At 47.0% G+C, this 14,056-nt stretch overlaps 1 protein-coding gene across 1 annotated transcript in view; it reads left to right on the forward strand.

The window, feature by feature from the left end:
* Positions 1-958: 958 nt before the first annotated feature.
* The window catches only part of Wdtc1 (WD and tetratricopeptide repeats 1), a 68,719-nt gene continuing 55,621 nt past the window's right edge, over positions 959-14,056 (forward strand). Inside the window, exon 1 of the mRNA XM_021643811.2 lies at positions 959-975. The gene's annotated coding sequence lies outside the window, so the exon portion shown is untranslated. The remainder of the gene's footprint in view (positions 976-14,056) is intronic.

Consider the following 14,056-nt stretch of genomic DNA (forward strand, 5'->3'; position numbering starts at 1 on the left):
CCTAGAGGGGCCTGCCTAACTCAAACTGAAGGTTGGGTCTCCGGACTTGATCTCGTGGGAAGTCACAGAAGTCTACGCAGTAGCAAGGGTGTGGACGGATTACCCAGTGACTCAGCCAGTCCTGACACAGTCACACTTCCTGAAGTCTCCAGCCTGCTCCTCCCCCACCCAATGCCCTTTCAACTCTGACATAAATTATGTCACAAGCACCTGGTTGGGCGTGGTCAAACCCTCCAGTAAAATCCTTGGATTCAGGAGGATCTTGGGTTGGAGGTCAGCCTTGGCTACATGGGAAGTTGGAGGCCAGCTTGAGCTCTACCGAGACGACAGTCTCCAAAAAGCAAATCAACCCAGCGTGGTGGCGCCCACCTGACTCATGATCCCAGCAATCAGGAGGCGGAGGCAGGAAGAATCGCCGCAAGTTCAAGGCCAGCCTGGGCTACATAGTGAGTTTGAGGCCAGTCTAGGCTGCAAACAAACAAACAAACAAACAAACAAACAACAAACGAGCTCCCCTCCTCCTCCCCCCAGAAAAACTCTCGCCAAACCAAACAAGCAAGAGACTAGATCAGAGACATCGCTTCCCACCTCTTCCTCTGCCAGATTCACCTTTCTTTAGGAGGCACTTAGCAGCCACGCCCTCTAAGGAGGGGTGGAGCCACTTTTTAACCCTTCGTGGACAGGACGAGATCCCTGGGTTGAGATCCCTGGGTTGGGAGTAGCAGGGTGGAGCCTTTCGTAAAATCTTTCCAAACCTCGCCTCACCCTTTGCTTACCAGCCCCTCCCACCCCAGCGAGAAGAGTACAGTCTGTTGGTGGGGAAGAGAGATTCTGGGGCAGAGGAGGAAGAGGGGTCTTCGAGACGGAGGCGAGTTTTCGTGCGGTCCAAAGAACTCTCAGCCTGTCTTTCACAGGGCCTTCGCGGAGCCACAGATGCGTCCAGGTCAGAAGCCCGAGGGAGAAAATGGAACCGAGGTTTGTTTTGGGAGATGGGAGAAGAGGTGTTGGCGTGTACTTTCCCTGCTGGTAATAGTGGCAGAGTTCAAAGCTAGGATTAGTTAGATCCTCGTCCCCCATTGGAAGCAAAAAACAGACAGCTAACGCTGCTGAAAAACGCTGGGCGCCGGTAGAGCTTTATTCTGTCCCCACAGCATCTCTGTATTAGTGTTCTTGTTTTATTCATTCATTTATTTCGGTTGGCTCGGTTTTAGTTTTTTTTTCGAGACTGGGTTTCTCTTTATAATCCTGGCTGTCCTAGAACTCACTCTGTAGACCAGGCTGGCCCTGAACTCAGAGATCTGCTTGCTTCTGCCTCCCGAGTGCTGGGATGACAGGGGAGCACATCATGGCTGGCTGTTGTTTTGAGATCCTGTGTCATGCGCCCGGAACCTCTTCACATAGAACTCCTTCCTGATCCTCCTGGCTCTTCCCAAATCCTGAATTACTGGCATCCGATTCGGTCCCTATTTTGGGGGCCTTAGGAATGCCATGCACCAAATGAGGGACAACTCTTGCTCTTGGATTTCGTTTTGTTGTTGGTCTTTTTGGTGTGTGTGTTTTGGTGTTTTTGAGACAGGTTTATCACTGTGTGTAGCTTTGGTAGAGATCCTCCTGCCTCTGCTGGGATTAAAAACGTGCACCACATTTGGCCTGCTTCGTTTGAAATTTATTGCACTGTGTAGCCTTGGCTGGCCTTAAACACGCCTAAAACCTGCCTCTGCTTCCTGAGTGCTGGTAGTAAGGGCATGTGCCACCACTACTGGCTTGTTGGTCTTAAATACTTGGATTTTTTTTAACTGGATATGCAGCTGCATTCCTGTAGTCCCAGCATTCCAGAGCCTGAACCAGGAAGAATTCTAGGCCAATGTCTAGCTCTTGTGTCTCTCTTCTTAAAAAAAAAAAAAATATATATATATATATATTTTTTATTTTAGCCAGGCATGGTGGTACACACCTTTAATTTCAGCACTAGGGGAGGCAAAGGCAGACAGATCGCTGTGAGTTTGAGGCCTGCATGGTCTACAAAGCGATTCCAGGACAGCCAAGGCTACACAGAGAAACCCTGTCTTGAAAAACCAAATAATAATAATAATTTTATTTTACATGTGTGAGAGTTTTACCTGAATGTATATCTTTGCACCACTTGTGTGCCTGGTAACAGTGGAGTCCAGAAGAGGGCATTGGATGCCCCGGAACTAGAGTGCTGTGAACTACCATGTGAGTGCTGGGATTCAAACCCGTGCTCCCTGGAAGAGCAGCCAGTGCTCTTAACCACACAGCAATCTTTAGAGCCCCCTAGACATTGTTTTAAATGCCAGAACACCAGATTTTAAAAATTATTTATTTATTTGGTTAGTTGGTTGGGTGTTTGTTTTGCTTTACTTTTGAGATAGGGTTTCTCTCTGTAGCCTTGGCTATCCTAAAACTTCCTATGTAGGCCAGGCTGCCCTGGGATTTATAGGTTCCTCCGCCTCCTGAGTGCTGAGATTAAAGGCCTTGCGCCACCACTTCCCGGCTTTTTAAGACCAAACGAGGACTGTGTAGCCTTGGCTGGCCTAGAGCTAACTGTGTAGACCGGGCCTTGCCTGTGCTAACATCCTCCTGCCTCTACTCCCGACATCGGTGCTGCCTTTGCAAACGAGTGCCACCATACCTGGCTTGGACAAATGTTTAAGTCAGTACACAAAAACAATGATTTCAAAGGCCGATGGTAGAGTACTTGTCTAGCATGCTGTGTGGGAGTTCCTGGTTCAATCTGGGGGAAAGAGGAGGTGGCGGGGAGACGAATGAGGCCTTAGGTTTGCTAGGCCTCGTAAGCACCTGCCTTTAATCCCAGCTACTTGAGAGAGAGAGGCTGAGGCCGGAACATCAAAAGTTCAAGGTGTACTTAACAAGGCATGGAGGCTCACACCTTTAGCCCTAGCACTAGGGAGACGGCAGCAGGTGGATCTCTGTGAATTCAAGGCCAGCCTGGTCAACATAAATTCTAGGCCAGCTGGAACCCTCTCCCTCCCCCACTCTGAAAGAAGGACAAGGGGGGGGGGAAGACAGTAAAGGCAGGAAAAGAAATTAGATACTGCAATATCCACTGCCTTGTTCCTGCTGAGGACCGCTTTGGTTGTGCATGATTTCTTGTGTGTCCGAATACATTTTAGGCTTTTTCTTCCCTACCGGTGAAGGAATTTTGGTCACTTTAGGTGAGACAGCCATTTCACAATGTCAAGCTGCTGGTCCATGGGTTGTGAGGTCTTTCAGACTCCTAGTGCCTTCTTTGCTCTCAACAGTGTTAGCCATTAGTGAAACGTTGGCAACAGTTTTTGTTGTTTTGTTTTCCAAGGGACAGGGTTTCTCTGTGTAGGGCTGGCTGTCCTGGAACTCCTCCTCTCTGTAGACCAGGCTGGTTTTGAACTCAGAGATCCTTCTACCTCTCCTGCTGGGATTAAATGGTGAGGCATGTGATGCCACTGCCCGCCTTATATTCCTAGTTTTTTTCCAGGATTTTGTCATGGTTGGGATGTCCAACTTCATTGAAAGCCTTTTCTGCATCGATGAAAGGGTTCCATGTAGCCCAGCCTGGACTCTTGCCTCCCAAGCGCTGGGATTAACAGTGTACATCATAATGCCTTCTTTTCTTCCTCTCTCATTCTGTTTATTTTTTATTTATTTATTTTTAGATTCACATTGTGCAGCCCAGGCAGGCAGCAAACAAGGGTGACCTTGAACTGACTATCCTCCTACTTGTACCTCCCAACTGCATTACATCCTTTTTATGTGGTGCTGGGGATTGAATCCATGGCTTTATGCTTGCCGGGCAAATAGTCTAAGCTAAGCTACATTTTCAGAATCCCCATCCCGACCCCTTTAAAAATATATATTACATGTAAAAGTAAGTTTTATTCACAGTTCAATTGTTGCCCACTTCTGTTAACCTAGGCGTAATCCTGGAAGCTTCTAACCTCCATATAATCTAGGCCTAGAGTGTTTTCAGATTCTGGGACTTACTGCTTAATAAGCTCATACTTTCTTGTTGTTACTGAGCTCTGGGCTGGCTCAAACTCCCCTCCCAGCTGACTGATTCAATCTGGCTTTTCTCTGGGCCTCTGAATTGTTCTGCTTGGCCTCAAACTAACTCAAGCAATATGTTCTAATCCCTCATTCTCCAGTTCCTTTGGTCTTTACCTGAGTTCTCCCTCTACAACCTGTCTATTACTGTTCTGGTAAAACACCTCTTCTCGGGCTGGAATGATGGCTCAGAGGTTAAGAACACTCACTGTTCTTCCAAAGGTCCTGAGTTCAATTCCCAGCAACCACATGGTGTCTCATAACCATCTATAGTAAGATCTGGTGTGCAGGCAGAATGTTGTATAAATAATAAATTAATCTTTAAAAAAAAAAAACACCTCTTCTCTCTCTGTATTGCCCCTTGAGCAGCTTCCCTTTCCTCTCTCTTCTCTTGAGAGCTGGGCATATCTTATTCTGTCAAATCTTTCTCTGATTTCCTCACTGTTTCTGCTGCTTAATTAGACATCGATTTCAAACATGTGAGTGCATCCTTTTACAAACTATCTTTACCTTCATTGTCTGGGATTAAAGGTGTGTGCTACCATGTCTGGACCCAAGATTTTCTTGACCTGAAACTTGCTCTATACCAGGCTGGCCTTGAACTTAGATTGCTTGCCTCTGTCTCTTGGTTTAAAAGCATGTTTATATTCCGGCTGGATGACACAGACCTAGATCATATTTGCATGTGCTCTCTTGCCAGGAGAGTCATGTTCTGAATTTAAATCCCTCTGTGTGTGTGTGTGTGTGTGTGTGTGTGTGTGTGCTATATAATATATGTATATAAATTTTTTTGCGATCTGATTTCGCTGTGCAGCTGTGTCTGGCCAAGGTTGTCCTAGGTCCCAGCAGTCCTCTGCCAAGCCCTTACAGTGTAGGGTTACAGGCATGTACTATCACGTCTGGTAGTTTAGGGGATTTTTGGGCAACTCCCTTTGCATTCATTTCCCTTGGTGAGTTTGACCAATGTGTCGATTCTGCTTGTTTGGGGCAGGCACAGTGATGTCACTGCTTAATCCAGGTGATGTCAGTCTCCCCACATACAAGAGTAGCACTCTGAGACTGCCCAGAGTGGCAGCTGCAGTGTAACTGGGCCAGCTTTGTCCTTTCTTCTTTTAGTTCTCCTGGACTGTAATAGGAATGCCCTTCACTAGGGAAGCAAGCTGACACAGGGTGGTCATGAGCCCTCTGCCTCAGTCAGGACGGGCAACTTGGTGAGACCGTGTTTCACACTAAAACCGAAAAGATGGAACGGAGAGATGGCTCAGCAGTTAAGACCACATCCCCCTTTTCCAGAGAACCTGAGTTCAGTTCCCAGCACTCACATTGGGCAGCTCACAATAGCCTCTATCCCCAGCTCCGGGGGAGATCTGGAGCCCTCTTCCGACCTCCATGGGCATTCAGACACATGTGGCATAAATTCACACAGACACAAATATGCATGTGAATGAAATAAAATAAATCTAAAAATAAAAAGTAATAATGGGGCCAGGGAGATGGCTCAGTGGGTAGAGCACTGGCCGCCCTTCCAGAGAATCCAAATCTCTTCTCAGCACTCACATGCTGGCTCGGAAGTGTCTGTGACAATAGTTCCAGGGGATCTGACGTCCTCTTCTGGCCTGTGTGGGCACCAGCCATGTATTTGGAACACAGATACACATATAGGTAAAACACCCATATACATCAAATGAAAACAAACAAACTAGAAAAGAAAAGGCTGAGGGTGTAGCTCAGTGATAGAGCACTTGTCTGTACAAAGCTGTGAATTCAGTCTCCACTGTTTCCCCCCAACAAAAAAACCTCCTGCTTCCTAAGGAAACTTTGTGGTTACCACCACTAATTTGGACACACAGGCATTTCTATTATTATTATTATTATTTTATTTGTTTTTTGTTTTTTAGAGACAGGGTTTCCCTGTGTAACGTTGGCTGTCCTAGACTCATAGACCAGCCTGGCCTTGAACTCACAGAGATCCACCTGCCTCTGCCTCCCTGAGTGCTAGGATCAAAAGCCTTCACCACTGTGCCCGGCAGTCCTTTCAGTTCTTAAGCCATGCAGTTTACAAAAAAAGCATGGGAATGAATTTCCGGCAGCCAGTGGCCAGGAAGAGATACCGTTTCATCTTGCCACATTGGATCGCCTCTGAGGCACCAAGAGAAAGAACCTTCCAGTTTCTGTTCCCTCAGCCCCATCGGCTCTATTCAGTCAACTCAGCTCTCTGGTCTATCCTGCCTCCTAATTGTCTCCTAGACCTGCTCAGGTCTGCCGATCTTCTGTCCTGTTACCAAGCGACCTTCGACCTTTGCCTGGGTTGCTGCGTTAGTCTCCCTGTCGGCTTTCCTGCCTCCAGTGTGGCCCATGCTGTTCAATTTCTTCATAGTGTAATCCAAGTGATTGGTCTGTGGCTCAAATGGCCCGAGGCAAAAGGCCAGGATCTTAGTGTGGTTTTATAAGGTCCTCTTCATCTGGCCACAGCCTCATTTTCAACCACACCCTGCCCTGCCTGGTTGAACGAGTTCCTTAAATGAGCCCATGATATGTATATTTTTTTTGCCCGGAAACCTTGGCTTCTGCTGATCATTCTGCTTTCAGCCTGGATCCCTGTTTCTTCAGGAAGCCCTCCCTTAGCTCTTGCACTTCACTAGGCTGATTTATGAATCCTCAGTAGCCGGTAGGTGGTGGTGCATACTTTTATTACCAGCGTCCAGGAAGCAGAGGCAGGGAGATCTCTGAATTAGAGGCCAGCCTGGTCTACAGAGTGAGTTCCAGGATGGCCAGGGCTACACAAGGAAAGAAACCCTATTTTGAAAAACAAAAATGAAATAAAACAAAACAAATATTCTTTTTTTTTTTTTTTCTGGTCCTGGACTCACTTTGTAGACCAGGCTAGCCTCAAACTCACAGTGATCTGCCTGGCTTTAAAAAAAAAAAAAAATCTTAGTAGGGGCTGGAGAGATGGTTAAACTGGGCTCACACTTGGAATCCCCATTCTTGAGATAGGCTAAAGGAATCATCAGGGCCAGGCTAGGATACAGTTACTTCCAGGCCAGCCTGGGAAACAGAGGGGCCCTATCTAAAAAGTAAACAAAAAGCAGAATGTTTTGCGTGGGGCAGAGAGCAGGTCATGGCCTGTGTGGTGCTTAGGAGCACAAGGCAGGGAGGAGACCCCTGACCTTCAAGCCTGCATCACGCGTCATCACTGCTGTTTTACATCTGTATGACAGCTGTACGGTGGCTACTGATGACGTGATCATCCCCATTTTGTTGATGAAACTGAGACTAAGGGAAAAGCCGAGCTGCAGGTAGTGTCACTATAAGTGACTGAGGTAAAGCTTGAACTCCAGCCCCCTTCAGTCAGAGACTGACTTCTTTTCATTCCCCAGACTTTCTGGGTGGCTTTGTGTTAGTGGAACTTTTTATTTGCCTGCTTACTGCCTCCTTCTGCTAGCCTAGGCCTAGCCTGAAAGCGCCTGGCCTCTGTACAATCTAACCTAGGCCTGGAATGTTTTCCGCCTCTGAGACTTACTGCTTAATAGGCTCACCCTCTCTTGTTCTTACTTAGCTCTGGGCAGGCTGGTTCAACTCAGCTGTTCTGGCTCAAACTCCTCTCCCAGCTGACTTTTCAATCTACCTTTTCTTTTGGTCCCTGAATTGCTCTGCTTGACCTAAACTAACTCCAGGAATCTGCTCATCTTCCGGCTCCTTCTCATTCTCTGGCTCATTCTAGCTATTAGGGATCTTTTAGAATGCTTAACGTTTAGTTTGGTCTTTGTGTTTGGGTGTTTTGCCTGCATGTCTGTCTGAAGGCCAGAAGAGGGCATTGGATCCCCTGGATTTGGAGTTACAGATCGTTGTGGGCTGCCATGTGTGTGCCAGGTCTGGGGAAGAGCTGGTCTCTAAATGGCTGAGCCATCTCTCCGGCCCCAACCATCTCGTTGTTCCCCGTGTTGAAGCTGCCTGGGATCACATCCTTGCCAGCTATGCTGGCTAGTTTTCTGTCAACTTGACACGAGCTCCAGTCACTTTGGAAGAGAGAATCTCAAACGAGAAAACGCCCCTGCTAGACTGACCTGGGGCTAGCCTGTGGTGTGCTTTCTACAGGAGGGCCCAGCTGACTGTGGATGGGTGCTGCCATCCCTACCTGTGGTCCCTGTGCTATAAAAAAGCAAGGGGAGCAAGCCGGTAAGGCAAGCAGCCCTGCTCCCTCCCGATTCTCTTGTTTAAATAATTGATTACAATTTATTCACTTTGTATCCCTAGCCTCCAGATTCTTGCCTTGTGTTCCTGCCCTGATTTCTTCCTTCAGTGGTGAAGTGTGACCAGAGAGTTGTGAGGCGAAGTTAAACAGTGCCCCTCCCCCCACCTGCAGCTGCTTTTGGTCATGGTCATAGCGATAGAATCCCTAACTGAGACACTAGTCCTTCTGAGTTCCTTTAGAGTCCAGAGTCCAGATTGGTAACTGTGGGATGAGTGTGCCCAGAGCCAGCAGTCCCTTATTGAGCTTTATTATGCACCGAGCATTTTACACATATCATTTCTAATTAACCTGACTCTCTAAGATGGGGATTTTTTTTTTCCTTTTTTCCCCCGAGACAGGGTTTCTCTGTATAGCCATGGCTATCCTGGAATTCACTCTGTAGACCAGGCTGGCTTCAAACTCAGGGAGAGCTGCCGGCCTCCACCTCCTAAGTGCTGGGATTAAAGGCGTGTGCCACCACTGCCCAGCCTAGACATGACTATTTTTTATCTTCCTTTTGTGCAGCTGGAGATTCATGAATTAAATAGCTTTCTCCTAACTGTTTAGGACCTGGGCACAGGGACTTTGGAGAACTTTTGAACTGATCCCAGATTATAAAGGGGAGGGGGCTCAGGACTTTCCACATGCTGACACTTCCAGAAGAAGAAACAAAAATCAAACTAGGAGCCCAATAAAGGAGGAGTCCATCAAGCCACAGGCCAGACTTACGGAAACTTCTGGAGACTTTTGAAATGGAAGTTGTGACTCCATTCAGTGCCATCACTAAAGCCCTGGTTTTATGGTTCCAGAAGATGAGGGGTGACTGGTCAGGAAACACCCTAGAACATTTCTGAGAAGAGTCAGCACTAAAGTATTGCCACTTGTTTATTATTTAAGTATTTCCCACTTGTCTGGGTAAAGTTGTGGGGCTGAGGGGAGAATCTGATGGCTTCCATCGTCTTCATAGGAGATGCAGTGTTTGCAGTCAGCCGCTAGGTGGCACTGTGAAAGGTGGGCACACTGACTGCCCTATTAGAACCTCTCAACTAGGGATTACAGATCAAGAAGCAGAATTCGTGTGTGTGTGTGTGTGTGTGTGTGTGTGTGTGTTGCTTCCTTTTAGGAGAGGGTGTTTTTTCTTTTTTCTTTTGAGATACAGTTTTTTGAGATATGACCTTGTTCTGAAGACTTATATCAGTTTTCCTGCCTCAGCCTCCTAAGTGGATAGAATTGCCAACACGAGCCTCCATACCAGGCTCAAAACTTTCAAAACTTGTTTTAGAGAAGAGATGTGAAGTCTAGAGAAATTATCCACACTACCCACTTTGTGAATGGACAAGTCCCAGAGATGCGCATTGTTCTCAGGTTGGTGTATCCACCATCGGTGCCCATTAAATCACGTTCGCAAAGTCCTTCCCACCCTCTCAGTGGTCCCCGGCATCTCTGAAAGCCTCAGTCTTTTGTTCACAGAATAAAGGACCGAGCTGTGTGTTTGAGGTGTCACAAGTGGCTATCCTAACTAAAATAAATTAAAGCTGAGCCTTAAATGCATAAGGCTTTCCAGCTCTCAACTGAGCTCCGTTTTGAGACATGGTCTCATGTACCTTAGGCTAACCCCGAATGCGCTCTGTAGGCAAGCCTGGCTCCAAGCTTCTGGTCCTTGCTCCTTTGCTGAGATTGCAGACGGGTAGCACCCTGTCCGCCGCTTTCTCCTCGAATTCCCACCAGCTCCCTCCGACATCCATCTTCCTAACCCTGTGTTATTTCACAACATACAAAGGACCTTCCCTTGTGACTGTCTGCCTTAATCCTTTGGAGAAGTCCTGTGTGTGTCCTCACCCCCAACTCCCAGCTGGAGCCCGGGACCCTCAGGCTTGCTCAGTACCGCCTCACTGAGCCTCACCTTCCCGACACATCCTCTCTGGTTCCTGCAGATGTTACAGAGCTATAGTTCTCGCTTCCTCAACTCACTGAAGTGTGCCCCCCCCCCCGTGCTGAGAGTGGCTCGCGTCGCTGTCGCTTCCTTCAGCAGCGTTAGTCATCAGAACTTAGAGCAGCGTCTTGTTAAGTGGCAGGTCGTCCTCCAGCAGTGGGTCCTGAAATCAGTTCAGTGAGCTGGTACACCAATGCTTTAGTTTTTGAGAACCGAAGAAGCCACGGTCCATCGTGAATAGTGGGGGCAGCGTCCTGCCCTGGGAAATGGATTCAGATACACAGTTGCCTGTATATCTCAATGCCGGTCAGGATGCCGGTTTCCTCCTCTGTAAGACACTGTTCACGAGGTAACCTGATCCCCAGAGCCATGCAAAGGTAGAAGGACAGAACTGACTTCACAAAGATGCACCCTGCCAGGAATCCCCATCCAACGCACACACAGACAGTAACTACTACACTGATCTTCTAAAAGCCCACCAAGGTGAGGCCTGGGAGCTGGCTTACTTGTAAAAACACTGGCTCTGTACACCTGATGACCCAAGTTTGATCCCTAGGACCCCACAAAAAGCCAGGTGTGGTGGTGCACATCTGTCACCCCCACAGTCCTACTGTGGGATGGAAGCCAGAGACAGGAGAGTGAGCAGGAAGCTCGTAGGCCAGCTAGGCCTGGCCCTACCTCAAAGCAAGGAGGAAGGAGAGAACTGGCTCGCAAAGGTGGTTCTTTGACCGCCATGTGCCCCTCCCCCCATGAACTAAATGAGTCAGACAGCACTGAAGAATAGCACCTGGGTTGACCTGTCTGACCTCTGTGTGTGCTTAACATGCAAACATATGTACACACATAGAAAGGGGAAAAAATAGTGTCTGCCGAGGGGATGATCTACAGCAATACCATCACTTGGGAGAGCCAGAAATCTAGACCAGGCTAGGTTACCGGAGGGAGACCTTGTCCAGAAAGACAAAACAGCCAGGCACGGTGGCTGAGGGAGGAGGGCTGAGGAAGCAAGCCTGTGCTATGGATGTAGTGAGTCGTGGGCCAGCCTGGCTTAGCTGCTGAGACCGGCCCTGTCTGTCTCTCATGCCCACCCTCTTAAAAAGGAGAAAAAAAATTCAGACTCAAGTCTGGGGAACAAGATTGGTGAATTCTTTTCACATAACTAAGGAGGGTTTTCAGGAAGGAATGCAGACTAGTAAGATAATGGAGACCGACCAGATGCAGTGGCTAGGAGTGCCCTTCCCCCACACCAGCAGCTCCCCCCCCCTAGAGTTTGGAGCTCTGGACAACAAAGGTCCTTAATCAGCCACAGTTTTTCTTGGTCAAGTGAGGAGAGTAGCAGGTAGGGTCTCAAACCCCCCACATTTTTACTACTGGTGAACTAGATTTATTCTTAAAAAGCCTTGTAACCAGCAGTCTTTTTTTTTTTTTTTCCAAGACAGGGTTTTCCTGTGTAGCCCTGGCTATCCTGGAATTCACTCTGTAGACCAAGCTGGCCTCAGACTTGGAGATCCACCTGCTTTTGCCTTCTGAGTGCTGGGATTAAAGGCAAGTGCCTCCATGTCCAGCCATAACCAGAAGTCTTAAAGGAGACAGACCTAATTTATTATTATCGCAACACTAAAATTCTAAAATTCTTCTTTTTTTTCTCCCTGAGACAAGGCTTTTCTGTCCTAGCTGTCAGAGAACTTGCTTTGTAGACTAGGCTGGCCTCAAAGTCACAGAGACTTGACTGCCTCTGCCTCCTGTAATTCTTATATGATAGTAATTAGTAATTATCATGATACAGGATATTTATGCGTATATTTGTGTATGTATATATGTAAATATACATATATGTGCATATATGTTTGTATCCATGTACATATATGTATGTATATGTATATGTATATATGTTTTGTTTTTTGAGAATGGGTCTCTTCACATATCCCTAGCTGTCCTGGAACTCACTATATAGACCAGGCCGGCCTCCAACTCACAGATTCAGTGGCCTCTGCCTCCTAAATGCTAATATTAAAGGCATGTGCCACCAAGCCTGGCTATACACACATTTTTTTAAATTAATATTCCTTTCTTTTTCCAAAAGATTTACTGAATTTCACTTTATGTATGTGGGTGTTTTGCCTGCATGTATGCCAGTGTGCCTTATGTGGGCAGTGCCTGCAAAGCCCATTAGAGGATTTTGGATCCTCCTAGAACTTGGGTGACAGAGACACTGTGCGAGTGCTAGGGATCTTGTTTCCAAGGACCAGCACTGCCAACTGCCAAGCCTTCTCTCCAGCCCAGGAATATATGTATTTGTGTTTATTTTTATAGAGTCTCAAAAATTATAAATATCATCTTTAATGTATTGTCCTTCAGCTTCCATTTTTACTCATTATTGCAATTTTGAGACACTTTGCATGTCAATCATTTACTTGGTTGTTGTAGTATCCTGTGAAAAGCTGTGTGCATTTCCCTACTTTCCTCTAGGGTAGTTGACTTCTTGCGGCTTTTTTTGCTGTTAGAGTGGAGCTGGAAGGAGCATCCTTGCCTATGTCTCCTTGTGCCCACATATAATAGTTCTGTGGTGTTAGAATTGCCAGGTTGTTGTTGGATGTGGTGGCACACACCTTTAATCTTAGTGGTCAGGAGGTAGAGGCAGGCAGATCTCTGAGAGTTCAAGGCCAACATGGTTTACATACAACAAAAGGAAGGAAGGAAGGAGAAAAGAAGGAGGGAAAGAAAAGCAAGAAAAAGAATTGTCAGCCAGGAAACAGTGAAGCACACCTGCAATGCCAGCACTCTGGGAAGCAGAGGCAGGGGGATCTCTGTGAATTCAAGGCCAGCCTGGTCTGCAAAGGGAGTCCAGGACAGCCAGGGCTACCCAGAGAAACCCTGTCTTGAAAACAAAACAAAGAATTGTAGGTTGTAAATCTGAAAATCTTCAATTTCAGGTTGACATCTGTTACTTTTGTCCAGGAGTCTAATAAGATGAAAATGATGGCACAGTGACTACCTCTTCGGAGGCAACCATCAGTTGTGGCATCCTTTGATGTTCCTAGGGAAGGAAAAAAGCAGCTATATTCATTACCCTAAGCTGTATTTGAATACTGTTTGTTCCAGAAAACCATATCAGAGATTATTGCAGTTGATCCTCCCTTAATTGGGTCTAGAATTGTCTTGGAGACGTAATTGTACTTACTGGACTTGAATACTGCCAGTAATCTCAAGGGCTCCCAAGGCACCCTGCTCCGCCGTCTGGAAGGTTCTTTCTCAAGCTAATTTGAATACACTCCTGGCTGGAAGGTATGTCTGATTCTGAGCTGAATCTTTTTCCTCTGTGGTCTTCAGGATCAAAGCCTGGGTCTTACATGTTGGGCAATTAAGTGCCTTACCACTCAGCTGTATCTTACTTGGCTGTTTGTCTTTTCTTTTCTTTTTTTTTTTCTATGTAAATGAGTGGCTTAGTTAGGGTTTCTATTGCTGTGCTAAAAACACCTGTTGCCAAAAGCAACTTGGGGAGGAAAGCTTAAATGTCCAGATCATGAAGGGAAGTCAGAGCAGGAACTCAAGGCAGAAACTGAGGAAAATAAAGGGGTGATAATCACTGCCTTGCCCCTCCTGGTTTGCTCAGCCTGCTTTCTCATACATCTCAGGACCACCTGCCCATGGGCAGCACTACCCACAATGGGCTCGGCCCTGGTGGGCCCTCTCAAATCAATTATTAATCAACAAAGTGTCCCACAGGCTTGCCCACAGGCCAGTGCAGTGGGCTTAGTTTCTCAGCTGTTCCTCCTCCCCAGTGACTCTGGCTTGCGTGAAGCTGACAAAATGCCAGCCAGCACAGA

This window comes from Meriones unguiculatus, chromosome 3 (genome assembly GCF_030254825.1).
Source record: "Meriones unguiculatus strain TT.TT164.6M chromosome 3, Bangor_MerUng_6.1, whole genome shotgun sequence".
In the NCBI taxonomy this organism is placed as follows: domain Eukaryota; kingdom Metazoa; phylum Chordata; class Mammalia; order Rodentia; family Muridae; genus Meriones; species Meriones unguiculatus.